Raw genomic sequence first — 16,135 nt, 5'->3', positions numbered from 1 at the left:
ACTCGGCGGCCCGTATTATCGGCGGATTCCTGTGGCGGAGTGCAGAGATGTGTCGGCGTACTGAGACTGCCTGGAGGCGCCCCGTACAGAACTTCTCCCTAGAAAAGGCTTATCCATATTTACAGCAGGATTTTTACACACGAACTGATTCAAGGCGCTACTTAATAGACCACCAAGGTAGATCTAGACATAATTTCATTACTTTTTCGGACACATCATCGTCATCAAGTGGCAGCGAAACGGATACTAGTAATAACAGGACTGGATTCAATAGAAGAGGCAATTTTCAACAAAATTTCCAGACAAACCCTCAAGCCCAACAGCCGCCTTTTTTAGGGAGAGGCCAACAAAAAGCACGTGGGAAAGCAAGATTCAACGATCCACCATGGGAGATATCCACTCGAACACGGACATACAGAAACTAAAGGAAACTTCAATACATAACTTGTCATCAAAAATTTTAACAACCACAGAAATAAGTGCATTAGAGAAAGGACTTTCTTTCGTGCCTACAAGATTGAACAATTTTGTATTAATGAAAACAGAATGCATCGAGTTCTGCCGAAAGATCAGACTAACCACCTTCTTCTCAGGACAACAACCACTAGAAAGCATGGAAACCACTGGTCTCAAAAGACCCTCACATTTTTGTCCACCGACTAGTAAAATATCAAAAGAGGTTGTTACTTTTGAAAAGACAATTCTATCGGCAATAACAGCACAAGAGAAAAAAAGACAAGGCTTTATAAAATACAACTTGACAAAACCACAAAAGGAGGCCCTATTGAATCTCAAAAATGACCATTCAATAGTCATAACACAAGCCGATAAAGGCGGATCAATAGTGGTGTGGGGAACTTCGGAATACACATCAGAAGTAACCCGACAGCTTTCAGATGTACAATGCTACAAGAAAATCTCAAAAGACCCGACCTGGGAATTACAAGGCGAACTCTTTAGAATCTTACAAATTGGTTTCGAAAATGGTTTCCTTGGGAAGAAGGAACATGCTTATTTGCAAAACAAACACCCAAGAACGCCAATTTTTTACGTCTTGCCAAAGGTCCACAAAGACGAACATAAACCACCTGGACGACCAATCGTCTCAGGATGTGAATCCTTATTTGAGCCAATCTCAAAATTTTTGGACTTCTTTTTAAAACCCTGGATGACCGAAGTGAAATCATACATCAAGGATACAACTGATTTCATCAATAAACTCGAATTGCTAGAATTTGATGAACAGAACGATCTCCTGGTTAGTATGGACGTAACATCTCTCTATACCCAGATCCCCCAAGAGGAAGGACTGGCAGTATTAGAATTATACTTAGACAAACGACAAAGACCAATGAAAATACCCACGAGTTTTATTTTGGAATTAGCTCGTATGGCTTTAAAAAGAAATTACTTTAAGTTTAAAGATGATTTCTACTACCAGATAAAGGGAGTGGCGATGGGGTGTCCCTTTGCCCCAGAGCTAGCTGTGCTGTTTATGTCTCAATATGAAGAGAAATTAGTCTACCATAATAACTGCTTCCATCAATATATCGGATGTTGGGTCCGATATATTGATGATGTCTTCCTGATATGGAAAGGCTCTGAAGACCAGCTACATAGATTTCATGGTTGGTTGAATAACCAAACAGAGGACATAAAATTCAGCATTGATTTCTCGAAAGAAAAGTTGGCATTTCTGGATGTCGAAATATACCCCTCAGAAGGAAGTTTAAAAACAACGCTCTATAAGAAAAAAACAGATAGAAACAAATAGCTGCATTACACCAGCAACCATCCGCGCAGTTTAAAGGACAATCTACCGGTGGGCCAATTTTTAAGAATTAGGCGCAACTGCTCATTCAAAGATGAATTTTTCTTTCATGCCAGCAAGTTGAAAGACAACCTACTTGCTAGAGGATACCCCAAAAAAATGCTGAAAAGGGCAATAAAGAGAGCTTGGTGGACCCCCGAGAGGTACTTTTAGAACCAAAACAAAAGAAACCCATAGATCGGATTGTGTGCGTCTCCACATATTGCCCAACATCGAACTGGCTTAAAAACAGATAAAAAACAACTGGCATCTAGTCCAAGAATTGGATAAAAAATTGAATGAAACCCCTCTTTTTATTGCGAACCAAGTTATACGAGCTGCCCTTCCAAAAGAGAGGATACCAACAATACGCGATGTCGTGAACTTGCCTCCGATTAAAGGCCACCACAAATGTGGCACCTGCCTCTGTTGCAATTCGACAATAGAAGGAGATTTGTTCAGCCATAAAGGGGTTTTCTGGAAGCATGAAAGCTTCACGATTTGCAAATCAAAAAATGTTATCTATGCAATCCTGTGCCCATGTAAAAAAATCTACATTGGAAAAACGAGCCAGGAGGTCAGACTTCGAATATCCCAACACAAATCAAGAATCAGGAAAAATTTACATACAGCTCCCCTTGTAAATCATTGGCACATACATACACATACAGAACAAGAATTACAGTGGACTATAATTTCGGAGGTGGAACAGGACACCAGAGGAGGAGACCTGGAAGCAAAACTGTCAAAACGAGAAGCAATGCTTATTATCAAATTCAACACGACCATTGACGGACTAAACGAGCTGTTATGTTATGTTATTTTTATTTATACAGCGCACAGCTGCCCCAGCGAAGGGGCGTCCTGGCGCTATGAGAAGGCAAACACAACACAACATCGAAAGAGAGAGGGCACAGAGAACAACCTATGATTAAGCAAACAGAAAAGTTTTGATGGCGCGCCTAAACTGGAGAAGGTCATCAATTGCCCGGATCTGACAGGGAAGAAGGTTCCGACACTTCGCTGCTAACACTCGAAAGGAGCGGCCGCCAGTTCTACTCAGCCTGAAGCGCAGGACCACTGCCAGGTTCTGACCCAGAGATCTCAGCGATCGCAGAGGAACATAAGGAGTTAAAAGATTTGCCAGAATTTGGGGAGACATACCTTTGAGGATTTTAAATGCAAGGCAGAGAACCTTGAATTTAATCCTCTGAATTACGGGGAGCCAATGAAGCGAGTGCAGCGTTTTAGAAACCGAGCACCGCCTTGGCAGACCTACCACTACTCTGGCTGCAGCATTTTGCACTCGCTGCAGTCGGGTGAGTTCAGACTGGTTTATCCCGGCCAAAAGCGAACTGGCATAGTCCAGCCGGGACAGTACTGATGCCTGAACCACCAGCTGTCTGGTGGGGGCATCAAAAAATTTCAGTATGGGCCTAAGTCCTCTAATAATGCCATAGCAAGAGGCCGCCACCCTCTTGGTATGGCAGGTAAAACTAAGTGTTGGATCAAGCCAGACCCCAAGATTTTTTATCTCCGATACCGGAGAGGGGGTCACACCCAGTTCAGAAGGCCACCAGTTGTCACCCCACAGCCCCACTTGCTTGCCTACCACCATGACCTCTGTCTTCTTAGTGTTCAACTGGAGACAGTTAGAGTTCATCCAATTGGCCACTGCCCGTCCCGGAACCTGAGAGCCTCCACATCAGAGTCCCCACTCAGCGTGACCGCCAGCGGCGTGTCATCCGCATATGAGACCATCGTCAGGCCCCATTGCTTAACGACCGCAGCCAGCGGTCTCACGTAAAGATTAAATAGAGTGGGACTCAACGATGACCCCTGTGGAACCCCCAGGGCCAACGGGTAAGGTTTAGATTTGCCGGGTGGAATCGCAACCTGGAACGACCTATCCGTAAGAAAAGATCGAAACCAGCATAGGGCAGAGCCCTTGACTCCTACTTCCTCGAGTCGCTGAAGTAAAATCCCGTGCGAGACCGTATCGAACGCGGCACTAAGATCTAATAGTAACAGTGCCACTGTCCGACCCGCATCAAGCACAGAACGCAGGTGTTCGACCATGGAAAGTAGGGACGTCTCCGTGCTCTGTCAGAGATTTTCAACCTGTAGTGCACGATAAATCTCTTCCTGCCTCATAATATGATAAGATGCGTCATAAACATTTTATATAAATCACAAACAGCTTAGACGCCAATGTCACAATTTTTATCAAAAGCCTTGGCACGCACCAATTCATATAACAACTACTTGTACAACATTTCTTTAAACTATTGCTAGCATTGACCTGACTAGCAAAAGTGGTTTAAAAGAGTTGATCCGTCGATTAAAAATGTCGAACACATCAAGTGAACTACATGCCCCAGAATTCCATGACTAACAAAACAACGCGAGACAAAAAGCGGCAGACCTAACAGCTTCTCCAAACGGACCACACGGAGAGAGACTAACTACACGCGAGCTGACTGAGAGGCAAGGTAACATCCCAATTAGAATAAAGTTGAGATTGCATGCGAACGTGGGCCCTTCATATAAGTTAATTTAATACCGCAATCCGAGCAACAAACAGTAGAACTGTCCGTTTCAATGTAAATGTCTCAGCGCACTACACAAAGCGAAGGAAGGCGATTAAACATAAGCCTGCCACCCGAGCATGTCCCCAATTTAATCGTTCATTTTAAATGAAATGCATTGACACACGATGCGCACACAAACAGGTTTAAAAGCATGACTGTGCTTCCGTTTCCTTCTCAGATTGAAACCAGACGTGCTCACTCAAAGTAAACAAAGTGACTACAACAACGAGACAATGAAGGTAGGACCAGCAAACGTATTGTTTAAGACAATTTGGCAGATTACGAATATACCGTAGATATGGATACCATCAAGCAGTTTCTCTTTACATTTTATAGGCACTCCCAGGTCCAAGCTCCAAGTGACAAATACCGAAGTTCCACACCTGATAACAGCTTTTCACACTTCCAAAGTAAGGATTAAGCCTGCTTCTTAGTGACATATTGCACAGACGTTTTTTAGGTAGATAGGCTTTTATTTATTTATCCTTTCTTTATGATTTTCCAGAGTATGAATGTCATTACGAAGAATAATGAGAACATTTTGTGAACCTTAAGGTAAGAGGGCAACGCCCCCGCCCTGGAGATAGAAGGGTTACCAGTTTTCCCTATAACACAATAAGACAAAGTCTTTTTATTATGTTTTTCAGAACCAAATTGAGGTCCTGAAGAGAGTTCCTCCCCCAAGGAACTCGAAACGAGTCGACCACCACCGTGCTAGGCCAATTTTTTGCAAAAATCTTGATATTAGATTTTTAAACTCATTTTGTTATTCAGATGGCCTATTGTATAAAGTAGCATGTGTTTCATTGTAAATACACCCCAAGTGTAACATTTGACTTAATATCAGTCATATAGAACACAGTTTTTGATATTTGTTTGGATTTATGTTTTTTTCCCTCCCCTCACCCTTTCTTGTTCCCTCAACTTTTTTCCACAAAGTATGCATGAGTTTGACTGAGCCCGTTTGAGCGAATGTTTGACCGAATGTGAACCTTAAATGAGTGTAAATATTGTCAGAAAGGATTCTTTCCCCTTTCTTTTCTCTCCTGTGTATTGAATTTCTAAATATTTTGCTAATGAAGGAAAGTTGCTGCTTAAATAATGTTGTGTGACTTTGTATTGGAAATAAATAGATTGACTCAATAAGTAATCGGTTTTTTGAAGAACTAGTTTTACTTCTGCTGTTCTTGTTGCATCTATAGTAAGAAGTAAATTGCAGTATTGGCAATTGTGGTTGTTTCTTAAAGTTCCAGGCTTGGCCTTACTGCAAAGGAGCCAGACCCTTTCTTTGTTTACGCTACATCGGACCCCTGTCATCGGCAGAGGGCTGAGGTGGAGACTCGGCGGGCCGTATTATCGGCGGATTCCTGTGGCTCGTGTGGCGGAGTGCAGAGATGTGTCGGCGTACTGTGACTGCCTGGAGGCGCCCCGTACAGAACCTAAGTTAACTGCCCCCGAAAAGAAGACACTGTGCTGCAACCGAGTTCGATGAGTGGGGGCACGGCCTGTCTCTGGTCCACGGCGGCGGGTGTGGGCCAGGACGGGGCTGGGGGGGGGGGGGGGGGGTCGCGGCCTGCGAGCCATAGCTCTGGTGATCGTGCGCTGGGGGGCAGCGGCCCTGGAGTGGTGAGACCCTCCCTGCATACCGGTGGCTCTTGGTGCTGGTGCTGTGCCCCACAATAGGGTGCTGAGACCTGCGTGCTTCATCTGGCCATTCGAAAAGTGGATTGCAGGGCCGGGAGTGCCTGTACAATTGTCATGCCCAGCGAGCACGTGTGGGGAGCAACGAGGCGGAGAGCAGCCATTGTAGCTCCTTTCCTATCTAAGCCTGCGGCCCTGCATGGGAGAGAAAACTAGCGTCGGTCGGGTCTCTTGCATCTGCTCCTTTGCACCACATTCTGCGGTGGCTTTGCCTTACACCTTAAAGTGCAGGCTCCAGGTCATATAGCCTGTGGATATCATCTGGGGTGCTTTATGGGCCCTGAACATCATAACACTGTGTGGAGTCCGACCCCCCCATGCTGGTACCCGTGTGAAGGGCGGTCTGAGGCGGAGTCTGTGTGAGTGACATTGGAGTGCAGCGATTTGTCTTTGGGTCGCCTTGGTGGGGGAGAACGGTGCTGCTCCCTACCCCAGTCTTTCTTACACGTCCCAATACAGTGGGTGGCCTCCCGGACCTCACAGTTAATGATAGGGAAGACCGAAAAATCACAGCCTTGCCTCACGTTTGAGGCGCGTAGAGCTAGTAAAGCGCACCAGAAGGCGGCTTCCGACTCGGGAGGCAGATCCGCAGGGGGATGGTCCATCCACACTGGAAACCACATTGCTGGCAATGCAGCGCAGTGTTCAATCCATTAAGGGAACAATGGCAGCTGGGAACCATTGCCTGGACCATATGTTGTTGCAGCTGGAGAAGCAAAACACCAGGATGGGGGAGGTGGAACAACGGGTCTCTGTTGCTGAGGATGGTCTAAGTGAGGTCTCGGGAAAGGCGCTAAATATGGAGAAGGTTTTGTTGCCGATTCAGGCCAAAAACGAGAACCTGGAGGCCCGGTCCCAGCAGAATAACATTAGAATTACTGGGGATGGCGGAATCCACCAATGTGGGCTGGATGGAGACCTTTATCGAAAACCTAATTAGAGATATTTTTGGTGTGGAGCACTTGTCCCCCATGTTCATCATTGAGATGGGCCACAGATCCCTAGCGGCACATCCTGTCCCGGATGCTCCTCCCTGCTCGGTCATTGCGAGACTTTTGAACCACAGAGACCAGAATGCCATCTTAAGGACGGCTAGAGACAAAGGCACCATTGGGCATCAGGGCAACCCCTTGGCGTTTTTCCCTGACTTCACAGTCACTGTGCAGGCGATGAGGCCGGAGTTTGCGGCGGTGAAGTAGTTTCTGCAGTCTGATGGTATTTCATATGCCATGTTGTACCCTACCCGCCTCCGCATAGGTAAGGAGGGGGACTCCACAATATTTACAAACCCTAAAGCGGAGTTGAAACATGCTAAGCAGCTGAAGCGTCGGAAGCGAGCATCTACAGCAGAGCGTGACGATGAGCAGTAGGGTGGCGGCATGGATTGGTCTGATTCCGGGCCTGGCACCTTGTGGGAATGACTCAAATGGCTGCATCATTGTCTCTTTCTTTCTTGCAATTGTCCCTTTGCATGAGTGCAGAATGGCACTGTTGGGTTGCTCCATTTATGGTTTGGCCCTGGGTGTGGGAGTTGGCTTTGCAGAACAGGTATAGATTTGGCGCAGCGATTGACCTCATCCGCCACCTTTAGTTAGGAGGCTAGTAGTTCTCTGGCGCTCCCCAGATGGGAGTACCCTACATGCATATTTTGTCGAAGTTGGTTTAGACAGGGAAGGGATGGCTTTAGCAAGTTGGGCTCACTGAAGTGGGTGGGGGGTTGGCAGGGAGGGGTGTGATTGGGCTGTGTGGCACTATTCCGGAATATAATGACTGCCTCTCTCCGGCATTATGGTACTGTTGGCGCACTTGTGTGTTGTAGTCTATGGCTGTACGATCTGAATGAGTGGTAAAGTGAAGTTCCTGACTTGGAATGTGCGTGGTTTAAACACCCCCAAGAAAATCCAGTCTAATAGCATACCTGAACCGGTTGGATGTCCAAATTGCATTTTTGCAGGAGACTCATCTCACCAATGCCTCCAAGAAGAATGTGGGTGCACGCTGGGCAGGTATGAGGGTAGCTTCCTCTTACTCCACTTACCCACTCCGAGATGGATGAGCAGTGTCGGTAAGCATTGGTCCAGGGTAAGCTGGGAGAATGAATGTGTTATTAGCTAATGTATACGGATCAAACATTGATGATCGGTCCTTTTTTGTGGATGTTTGTCGTTGCATCTCAGTTTCCCCCTGCGAAGATCATCTGGGGAGGGGATTTTAATACTTGCCTGGATGTGGCCATGGATAGGCTGGGAAATTGGACAGCACAACCTAAGCCGGCTACGGAGGTTCCATTGGGTCTAATTGAGGCGGGGAACATTCAAGACGCCTGGAGCCTGCAACACCCTGGGGTACGGGAAAGCACCTTTATATCCTCTGTACATGGGACATGGGACATGGGACTTGGTCCCGCTTAGATTATTGGCTTGTCTCGGAGGTCACATGCAAGTGGGTATTTAATGTGCGCCACTTGATGAAAATGCTCTCTGACCATTCCCTAGTTGTCCTTCAACTCCAGGTTCCTGCATGTGAACGGCCACCTTTCATGTGGCGCCTGCAACCGGCATCCTTAACTAACCCGGTGTTTAAGCACGCTATCGGCGAGGCAATTCACAACTACTTCAGGGAAAATGAGGGCACTGTGGAGAGCGCAGGTGTCTTGTGGGAGGCCTTTAAGGTAACAATCAGAGGGGTCTGCATAGGTGCGCAGGCCAGCGTCTTGCGGGACTTGCAGCGTAGGATCCGTAAATTGGCCATGGAGATATCAACTCTGGAGCATATGTACGAGAGGAACCGGTCTCTTCAGGCACTTTCCACAATGCGGGAGCTTGTGTCCGAACACAATGCCACAGTGGATCAGTAGATGGTGCATCCGTCCTGACGTAGCATGGCCTGGTACTATGGTGTGGGGGTACTCCTAGTCGTTCATTGGCACAAAAGTTAGCAGCGCCCAGGTGTCAGGAGTATATTCTGGAATGGGGGACGAGGAGGGAACGGCGCATTATACCAAGCCTGAGATTAGTGAGGTGGTCCAGCACTTTTATACCGGACTGTACGCGGATAGGTCTACGGTGCAGCCGGCAGAGATGCACTCCTATCTCGATGATATTGCACTTGGGTGGCTGTCCCTGGCACAAAGGGAATATCTCACTAAGCCCTTCGATGTTAAAGATGTAAAGCTTGCAATGATGTCGCTCCCCACATGTAAGGCCTCAGGACTCGATGGGCTCCCGAGCTAATTTAATAAAGCTTTTGCGGATGTGCTGGCCCCTAGACTTCTAGCTGTATATGCAGAGGCATATGAGACGGGGCACATTCCTCCCACTCTCAAGGAGGCCCTCCTGGTGATGTTACTGAAACCTGACAAGGCTGCCAACCAGTGCGACTCCTATAGGCATCTTTCAATCATTAACATTGACACAAAAATTCTGGCGAAAATGATTGCCACTAGGCTCCAGCCGCTTCTTCCTCTGCTGGTTCTCCCTCGTCAGTCGGGCTTTGTGCCTGCCAGATAAACCGCACATAACCTGCGTACGGTCTTTTCAACTTTGCATTATTTTGAACCAGATTTTCAGGCAGTGGCTGTGCATAGACAGTTTCCAAACACAGCATGTACTTTAGCACACGCTGCGTTTGGAAACTGTCTACGCTTTTGTTAGTAAAGCACGGGGCAGACTCTGGCCTTTTGTTTAAGTATTGCTGTTAATCAGAGCCCGTGAAGGGGCTCTGATTAACAGCAATACTTAAACAAAAGGCCAGAGTCTGCCCTGCGTCCTCACAGCACACAAGCTCCACCAGCCCCCCCGACTCCTTACCTGCACTCCTCACGACCGCTCCGCCGCATTCGCGCCGCTCGCTTCTTTCAAACGGCCGGCGGCGCGACGTCCGGACTGTGTGCACGCTCAACGCGAGGTGGTGCGCGCGGAGGTCAGGAGCGGTGCGCGCACGCACCCTAGAGGAAATGGTGGTCATAACACAGATCACTGACCAGGCGACGCGTTGGGCCCGGCTGCCTTTTCCCTTGCGGACCGGATCGCGGTGACAAAAATGTCTATATTTCCCAAAATTCTCTACTAGTTTATTAATATTCCTATTTGGTTGACCGCCTCGCTGTTTAATACGCTCTAGTCTGCCTTGCTGTCGTTTGTTTGGGGTGGTAAGAAAACCAGATGTAGCTGGAATGTCCTCGTTCAGCCATTTGCCCGTGTGGGCTTCGAAGCACCCGACATGCGGTTGTATCATTTATGCGCGCAGGCGCAGTTTGCGCATTATTGGGTCTTCGCGCAGAGGTTCCTGCCGCATACTGCAATCGAGATAGATGCCGTACTGCCAATGTCATTAGTAGCGGCGGCGTAGTCGGGTGGAGGGGGAGTCCCTAGGATGGAAATCAATCCCTTGCAGAGCACCGCGTGGGCCTGGAAGGCACTTGCCAAACGTGCACAGCTGGATTACCTCTATACTCCGTCACTGCCGCTGGCCGCGCCTCCGGGGATCTCTGCAGCTCAAGAGCAGGCCGCTCAACGTGTGCTGAAGTCAGTGGGTGTCACACGGATGGGGGACCTGTGTGACAGGGATCAGTTCCGCTACTCGATGTGTAGAGGGGTCTGGAAGGTGACATGATGTTGGGATTCACGTATGTGAGACAGCGACAGGCAGCTAGAGCCATTTATCCTGATTATCCAGCTGAACCTAGAACATGGCTAGCTCTGAAGGCGGTGCTGGCGGGGGAAGAACGCTGTGGCCTGATCACTAAGTTGTATAATGCGTCACTGCGGGAGAGGGAGCCAGGGGAGCACCCCTCATACCTCAAATGGAACACGGCGCTCGGGTCCACAATATTGCTTGAGCAATGGAAGTTTTGCTGTGAGTTGACGGGATGCTTGACGGCAAACTATAATCTCCGTATAATTAATTTTAAGTACCTTCATCAGTTATATTATACACCAATGCAACTGCAGAGGTTCGGTTTGCGGGAGCATGCGTGTTGTGTGAGGTGCGGGCAGGTCAATGCAGATTTTCTGCACCTGGCATGGTACTGCGCAAGAATATCTGCATTCTAGACTCAAGTGGTACGTGTGCTCTCAGAAGTGGTTTTGGAAAAAGTGTGCTGCGTGTCTGAAGTTTGCCTGCTTGGATGGATTAAGCCACTTAAGCTGTGTAATCGGCGTTTACCTGATTAGCTAAACGGGCGATTGCAAAATGCTGGGGAGCCAAAACTACCCCCACAGTCAAGAGTTGGGTTTGCGACTTGGTCTAGTGTAGGGAACAGCTGGAGACCTATGAGGAGGAGCTTTGCGAGACCTCACGGCCTATGGACTTTTGGGCCCCACTCACAATGTACATACTCAGTCATTCTGACTAGCAAGGATTCTGTTGTAACACCATGTGTATAGTCAGGGGTAGCCAGAACTGGGATCGTTACTAGGAACACCACACATGTTAAGGGAGGCTGGAGGTTCAAGCATGCATATCTAGTTGCTGGGTGGATGGGGAGGGGGGATACTGTTGATATGGGTTTGTTCTATGTTCTGCTGTTTTTGATGAACACCATGCAAAAAACATTGCTTGTATCAGCATATGTTACATTGACAGTGTGTGTCCCGATTCCGGGATCCTATGTACTCTGGCTACAAGCTACTCAATGCAAACAATAAAAAAAAGTCTCAACATCAGGCTTGTATTATTTCTTTGCTTAGGGTTTTAAAAAGCAACATTTTGGAAACATGCCCAAACAAACTTCATATTTTTTATTAATAAACATCTCAATGAGCCAACCTTCTCAACACGGCTTTTGACAAATTCCAAGGAAAAGTTGTTGTTTGGATTGTGGAACTAATGCTTCAAGTCTGAATTTACACAACAAAAATCTCAGAGTCAAACCTTGCTCATACAATACCTCTGAAAGATTAGCATCATGTTCTTGTTGGCTCTGCTGAAACAGACATTTAATTTTGAAAAGTCACTGCTCTGGGACACCACTGAGCGTTTCCTTTCTCAGGCATTGGAATACACCCTTGCCATCAGTGTTCACAAAACCTTCTGGAAACCCTCTACACTTATTTTAACCCTCTATCATATTTAAGACCATATAAGAATTCAACAACTGGAATTCATCCTTGTTCACCTCGGACACTAAATTGACCTTCTTGCTGATATTCAAAAGATGACATTTCTTTCTGCACTTTATACAGTATTTTTCCCAAGGAGACTAACCCTCAAATTGCCTAAATGTGTTTAACAAACACAAAATAACACTGGAAGCTAGGTGTTTTATCTGTCTTCTTAATTCTATGTTCATATTTTTTTTTGTATTTGTAAACCACATATTTTTGTTCATGACATGGATCCCAACACCACCGTCTCCTCTAATCTATTGGATAAAGTGTTCAGGTTTCTCCACACCCTTGGTACTATCAATAGCAGCATTTAATGTGCACTTGGTGCCTAGTCACACCTGTTCCTGTACTTTTTTTTGTTTACTCTTCTACTTCATGATAATTCAATCAAAATAAAGCTGGTTGCATTTTATGTTTGAAGTCACATGTTACAGCTAAAGTCCTTCGTGCAAATACAAATTATTCTATACTTTCTCCCACTCCTGGTTTCCTAGAGTAAAATTTAAATCTATCCGTAACAGTGTTTAAGCTTCTTGCATATCGTAGCTCCATCTGTTTAAAAGTGTACGCGAAAGCCTCTATATTGACCGAATTAACCAAAACAGTAAGTCTTTTGAATTCTTTCAACCCATAGGCCCCCAAGTAAAGTTTAAGTAAAAGATAATGTCCTTTGGAGCGTGTACTTTCACTTTCCAACATTTACACATAGGCTAAAAATACATCACAACAAGGGGCTGTTCGCCTGATACATGCAAGAATAGAGAATGTATTACAGTGCTAGGAATCATAAGTAGGAAGCATAGTTCTGCAGTCAATTTACACATTCATGTTCGGTATCAACCTACTTCATAACCTCCAGTGTCATTATCGGATGCTGGAGGACATGTAGATGACTAATACTGTACACAGCTTTGGAAATGGACCACAGAAGAGCAGTTTTGCGCAGCGTTTGACTCCATGAAGCTCGTGCGACGAATGCGAAACAGTGACTAAATTGTAAAACTGAACCTTTGAGAGTAAGTGCATCTCAAGTTACTAGACCTTTGTTGATTTACGCCTTACAATATCTAGAGGAACCAGTGGATTGAGGATATTGCCCTGAGGAAGCCTTTGTTAACCACATCGATGCTCGATGAGTTCCAGCCCTGTGCTGGAATATGCAAAAACCCATTATTCATGACGAGCTGGGCTCGTCATGAGCGTGCTGGGAGGCTACTGCATGACGAGCCCAGCTCGTCATGAGTGTGGAAGGGGTTAAGGTGAAACGCATTGGCTGCGCTTTTTGTAAGATGGATGAAGAATCTCAATAAGAATACGCTACACTTACATCAAGGACCTATGAGTTATAATTTGAAGTTGACTACTTTTTCAAATAATTGTGTTTGTTGCCTCTTCTTTTGTGTACAATATCAATTACACGCAAACGAAAACATTAAAAGTAGTCTATGTAGTTTAACTAAGAATAACAATGGAGATCTGAAGCAAACTACTACTACCTGCAAAATGTTCTTTGTTTCAATGTCGCTAATGGAATAAACACTTTTAAATATCAAAATCCATTTCAAATAGTTAAATGGGAGGATGATAATAAAAGGTGTGCCTATCATCAAATACTTCTAGACCAGATTACAGGCTTAGACATTACTTCACAAGGGGTACCTGTCATTGATAACTCTTGCAGCCAACAGACCAAAGCAAAATGGATATGCCACTGCAGCATGCAAAGTCACATGAGGGGATGCACTGACCTGACCAAGTGCCTGCTGGAGTGTTTTGGACCATTTACCCGGATTTTCCTTTTACAACTCGTGTTAAGGACAGGGCGCCACTGCAAGCAATCTACTGGGGAGTGAAGGGCAAAGCAGGGCTGCGAGCAGGAGCAAGGACTCGATGTTCCAGGAGTCCTTGCCGGCCATTCAAGACACCTGGCCCGCTCTCCCTGCCAGCCCCGCCCCCTGAGCACCGGACGATGGGAAAAGCGCTCCTCTGCCGTTGTGGAGTGGGATCCTTCGTGCACTGACCTGACCAAGTGCCTGCTGGAGTGTTTTGGACCATTTACCCGGATTTTCCTTTTACAACTCGTGTTAAGGACAGGGCGCCACTGCAAGAAATCTACTGGGGAGTGAAGGGCAAAGCAGGGCTGCGAGCAGGAGCAAGGACTCGATGTTCCAGGAGTCCTTGCCGGCCATTCAAGACACCTGGCCCGCTCTCCCTGCCAGCCCTGCCCCCTGAGCACCGGACGACGGGAAAAGCGCTCCTCTATATGACCTAACTGTTATTTAAGAAAGGTACTCCACCGCTGCGCGGGAGCGCCCGGGGCTAAGCCCGGGCAAAGGGCGGGCCCTCTGTGGCCCTCCGAGGCCTGCAGAGCCTGGCCTGGGCAGGCCCTTTTGCCCTTTTACTTTCCATGGATACCTTCCCTTATTGTTGCGATAAGCCACCAGTTTGACTTATTTGTTTTATTTTCGCTGTTGTCACATATTGGTGGTCTCATTCGTTACAATTATTGTTTCCAATTGTAGTTTTTTGATATTAGATTGGTATCTACCCTCCACCCCTCTGCTTTTCTGAGCCAACGATTGTTTGTTACTGTCTACTATGTCTACTCGTAAAACTCGAAGTCAGAGAGCGGCTAATGCTAAAACCAAAAAATTTATTGGCACTTTAGATAACTTTATTTCACGCACTAACTCTTTGATTGATCAGGGAATTTCACTTATGGAAAGGAGGGTCTCGATGGATCTCGCCCAAGCCAAAAGATCCTCATTAGGCAATATTGCCTTAGTTCGCTCCCCGATCAGAGGTCTAAATAGTTCTGCTCCTCTTTCTAGCCAGCCTGTTGAGGGTCTGCTTCCTCCTATGTGCTCCTTATTACCACCTCCAGACCCTCCTTCTGTGAGTACACTACCTATTGCCTCCCCCTTGTTAAACAACTTAGTATCAATAGCAGTTGAAATCCATCAAGAGAATGACTCTTCACAAGTGGGTAGTCTGAAATGTGCTGTGTTAGACCCAAAAATCATGAGCCATATGATTGATACTCCTAATCCTAATGCACAAGAGTCTTTGGGACAAATTGACGGGGAGGTTGATATGGGTGTTTTGGTGGTAGAAGAGAGGGACCTTTTGGGTATTAATGATCATTTGGAGAGTGATATTGCCGAATCTGCCCCCCACCTTTTATCATTGGGTGTCCCAGACGATATAACCCCCGATAGCAGTTTGGCTAGCATCCTGGATGTTAGTAGTAGTGATGAATCTTCATCGGATCAAGAGGCTAGTAATGCCTCTTTTATGAACTCTATGTCCAACCTTATTAAATCATTACTCTTGCCTCTAGAGACCAGACTAGCGAACATTGAACAACAGCTTGAGGCTATTCTTTTAACACAAAAACCCAAGAAGGTTAATCCCGTTCCCAATACCCCTGTTGCACTACCTTTTGTTCATAACAAGGTGCCCATTCCTAAGAAGCACCCTACAGGGGCTAACACTGCTCCAAAGACCCGTTCACTTAATATACCTATGCCAGTGAGCAATAAAACCAGTACTAATCAGCCTACCACTACGGTTCCTACTCATATTCAGAAGGGTACTGCTTTTACTATTCCAGCTTCCAGTATACCCTTACCCCACCTTGAAAAGACTAACATACGCCGGAGCATTAACTTACCACCTGATGCTTGTCCATATGTGGTAGTTCTGACTGGCATTCCTGAACTGGCTCCTGCCGTTTCAGAACCTTTCTGGGCACTTAAAAACAAAATCTGTCACTGGCTAGACAGAAATTATCCTCCACCCCCTGGATTAAACAATAAAATTCTTATGGTAGAGAGGGCCCCTTGGGTAGGTGGGAATAAGAAAAGTCTAAAGGGTGACTGCGTTGTTGGCACATTTGAGGACCCACGACTGGTAGAATTCAT

General features: G+C 46.4%; 1 protein-coding gene and 1 long non-coding RNA gene across 7 annotated transcripts in view; one reads left to right on the top strand and one right to left on the bottom strand.

Annotated features, from left to right (window-relative positions):
- The window catches only part of RBFOX2 (RNA binding fox-1 homolog 2), a 686,272-nt gene that overhangs the window by 458,021 nt on the left and 212,116 nt on the right, over positions 1–16,135 (bottom strand). The window lies entirely within an intron of this gene.
- On the top strand, positions 4,242–4,788 carry LOC144774469 (uncharacterized). The gene is made up of 3 exons (XR_013600275.1): positions 4,242–4,302; positions 4,580–4,640; positions 4,738–4,788. It is a non-coding gene; the product is annotated as an uncharacterized LOC144774469 (long non-coding RNA).

Source organism: Lissotriton helveticus, chromosome 1_1, assembly GCF_964261635.1.
Source record: "Lissotriton helveticus chromosome 1_1, aLisHel1.1, whole genome shotgun sequence".
Taxonomy (NCBI): domain Eukaryota; kingdom Metazoa; phylum Chordata; class Amphibia; order Caudata; family Salamandridae; genus Lissotriton; species Lissotriton helveticus.
This window is presented reverse-complemented; position numbering and strand designations above follow the sequence as displayed.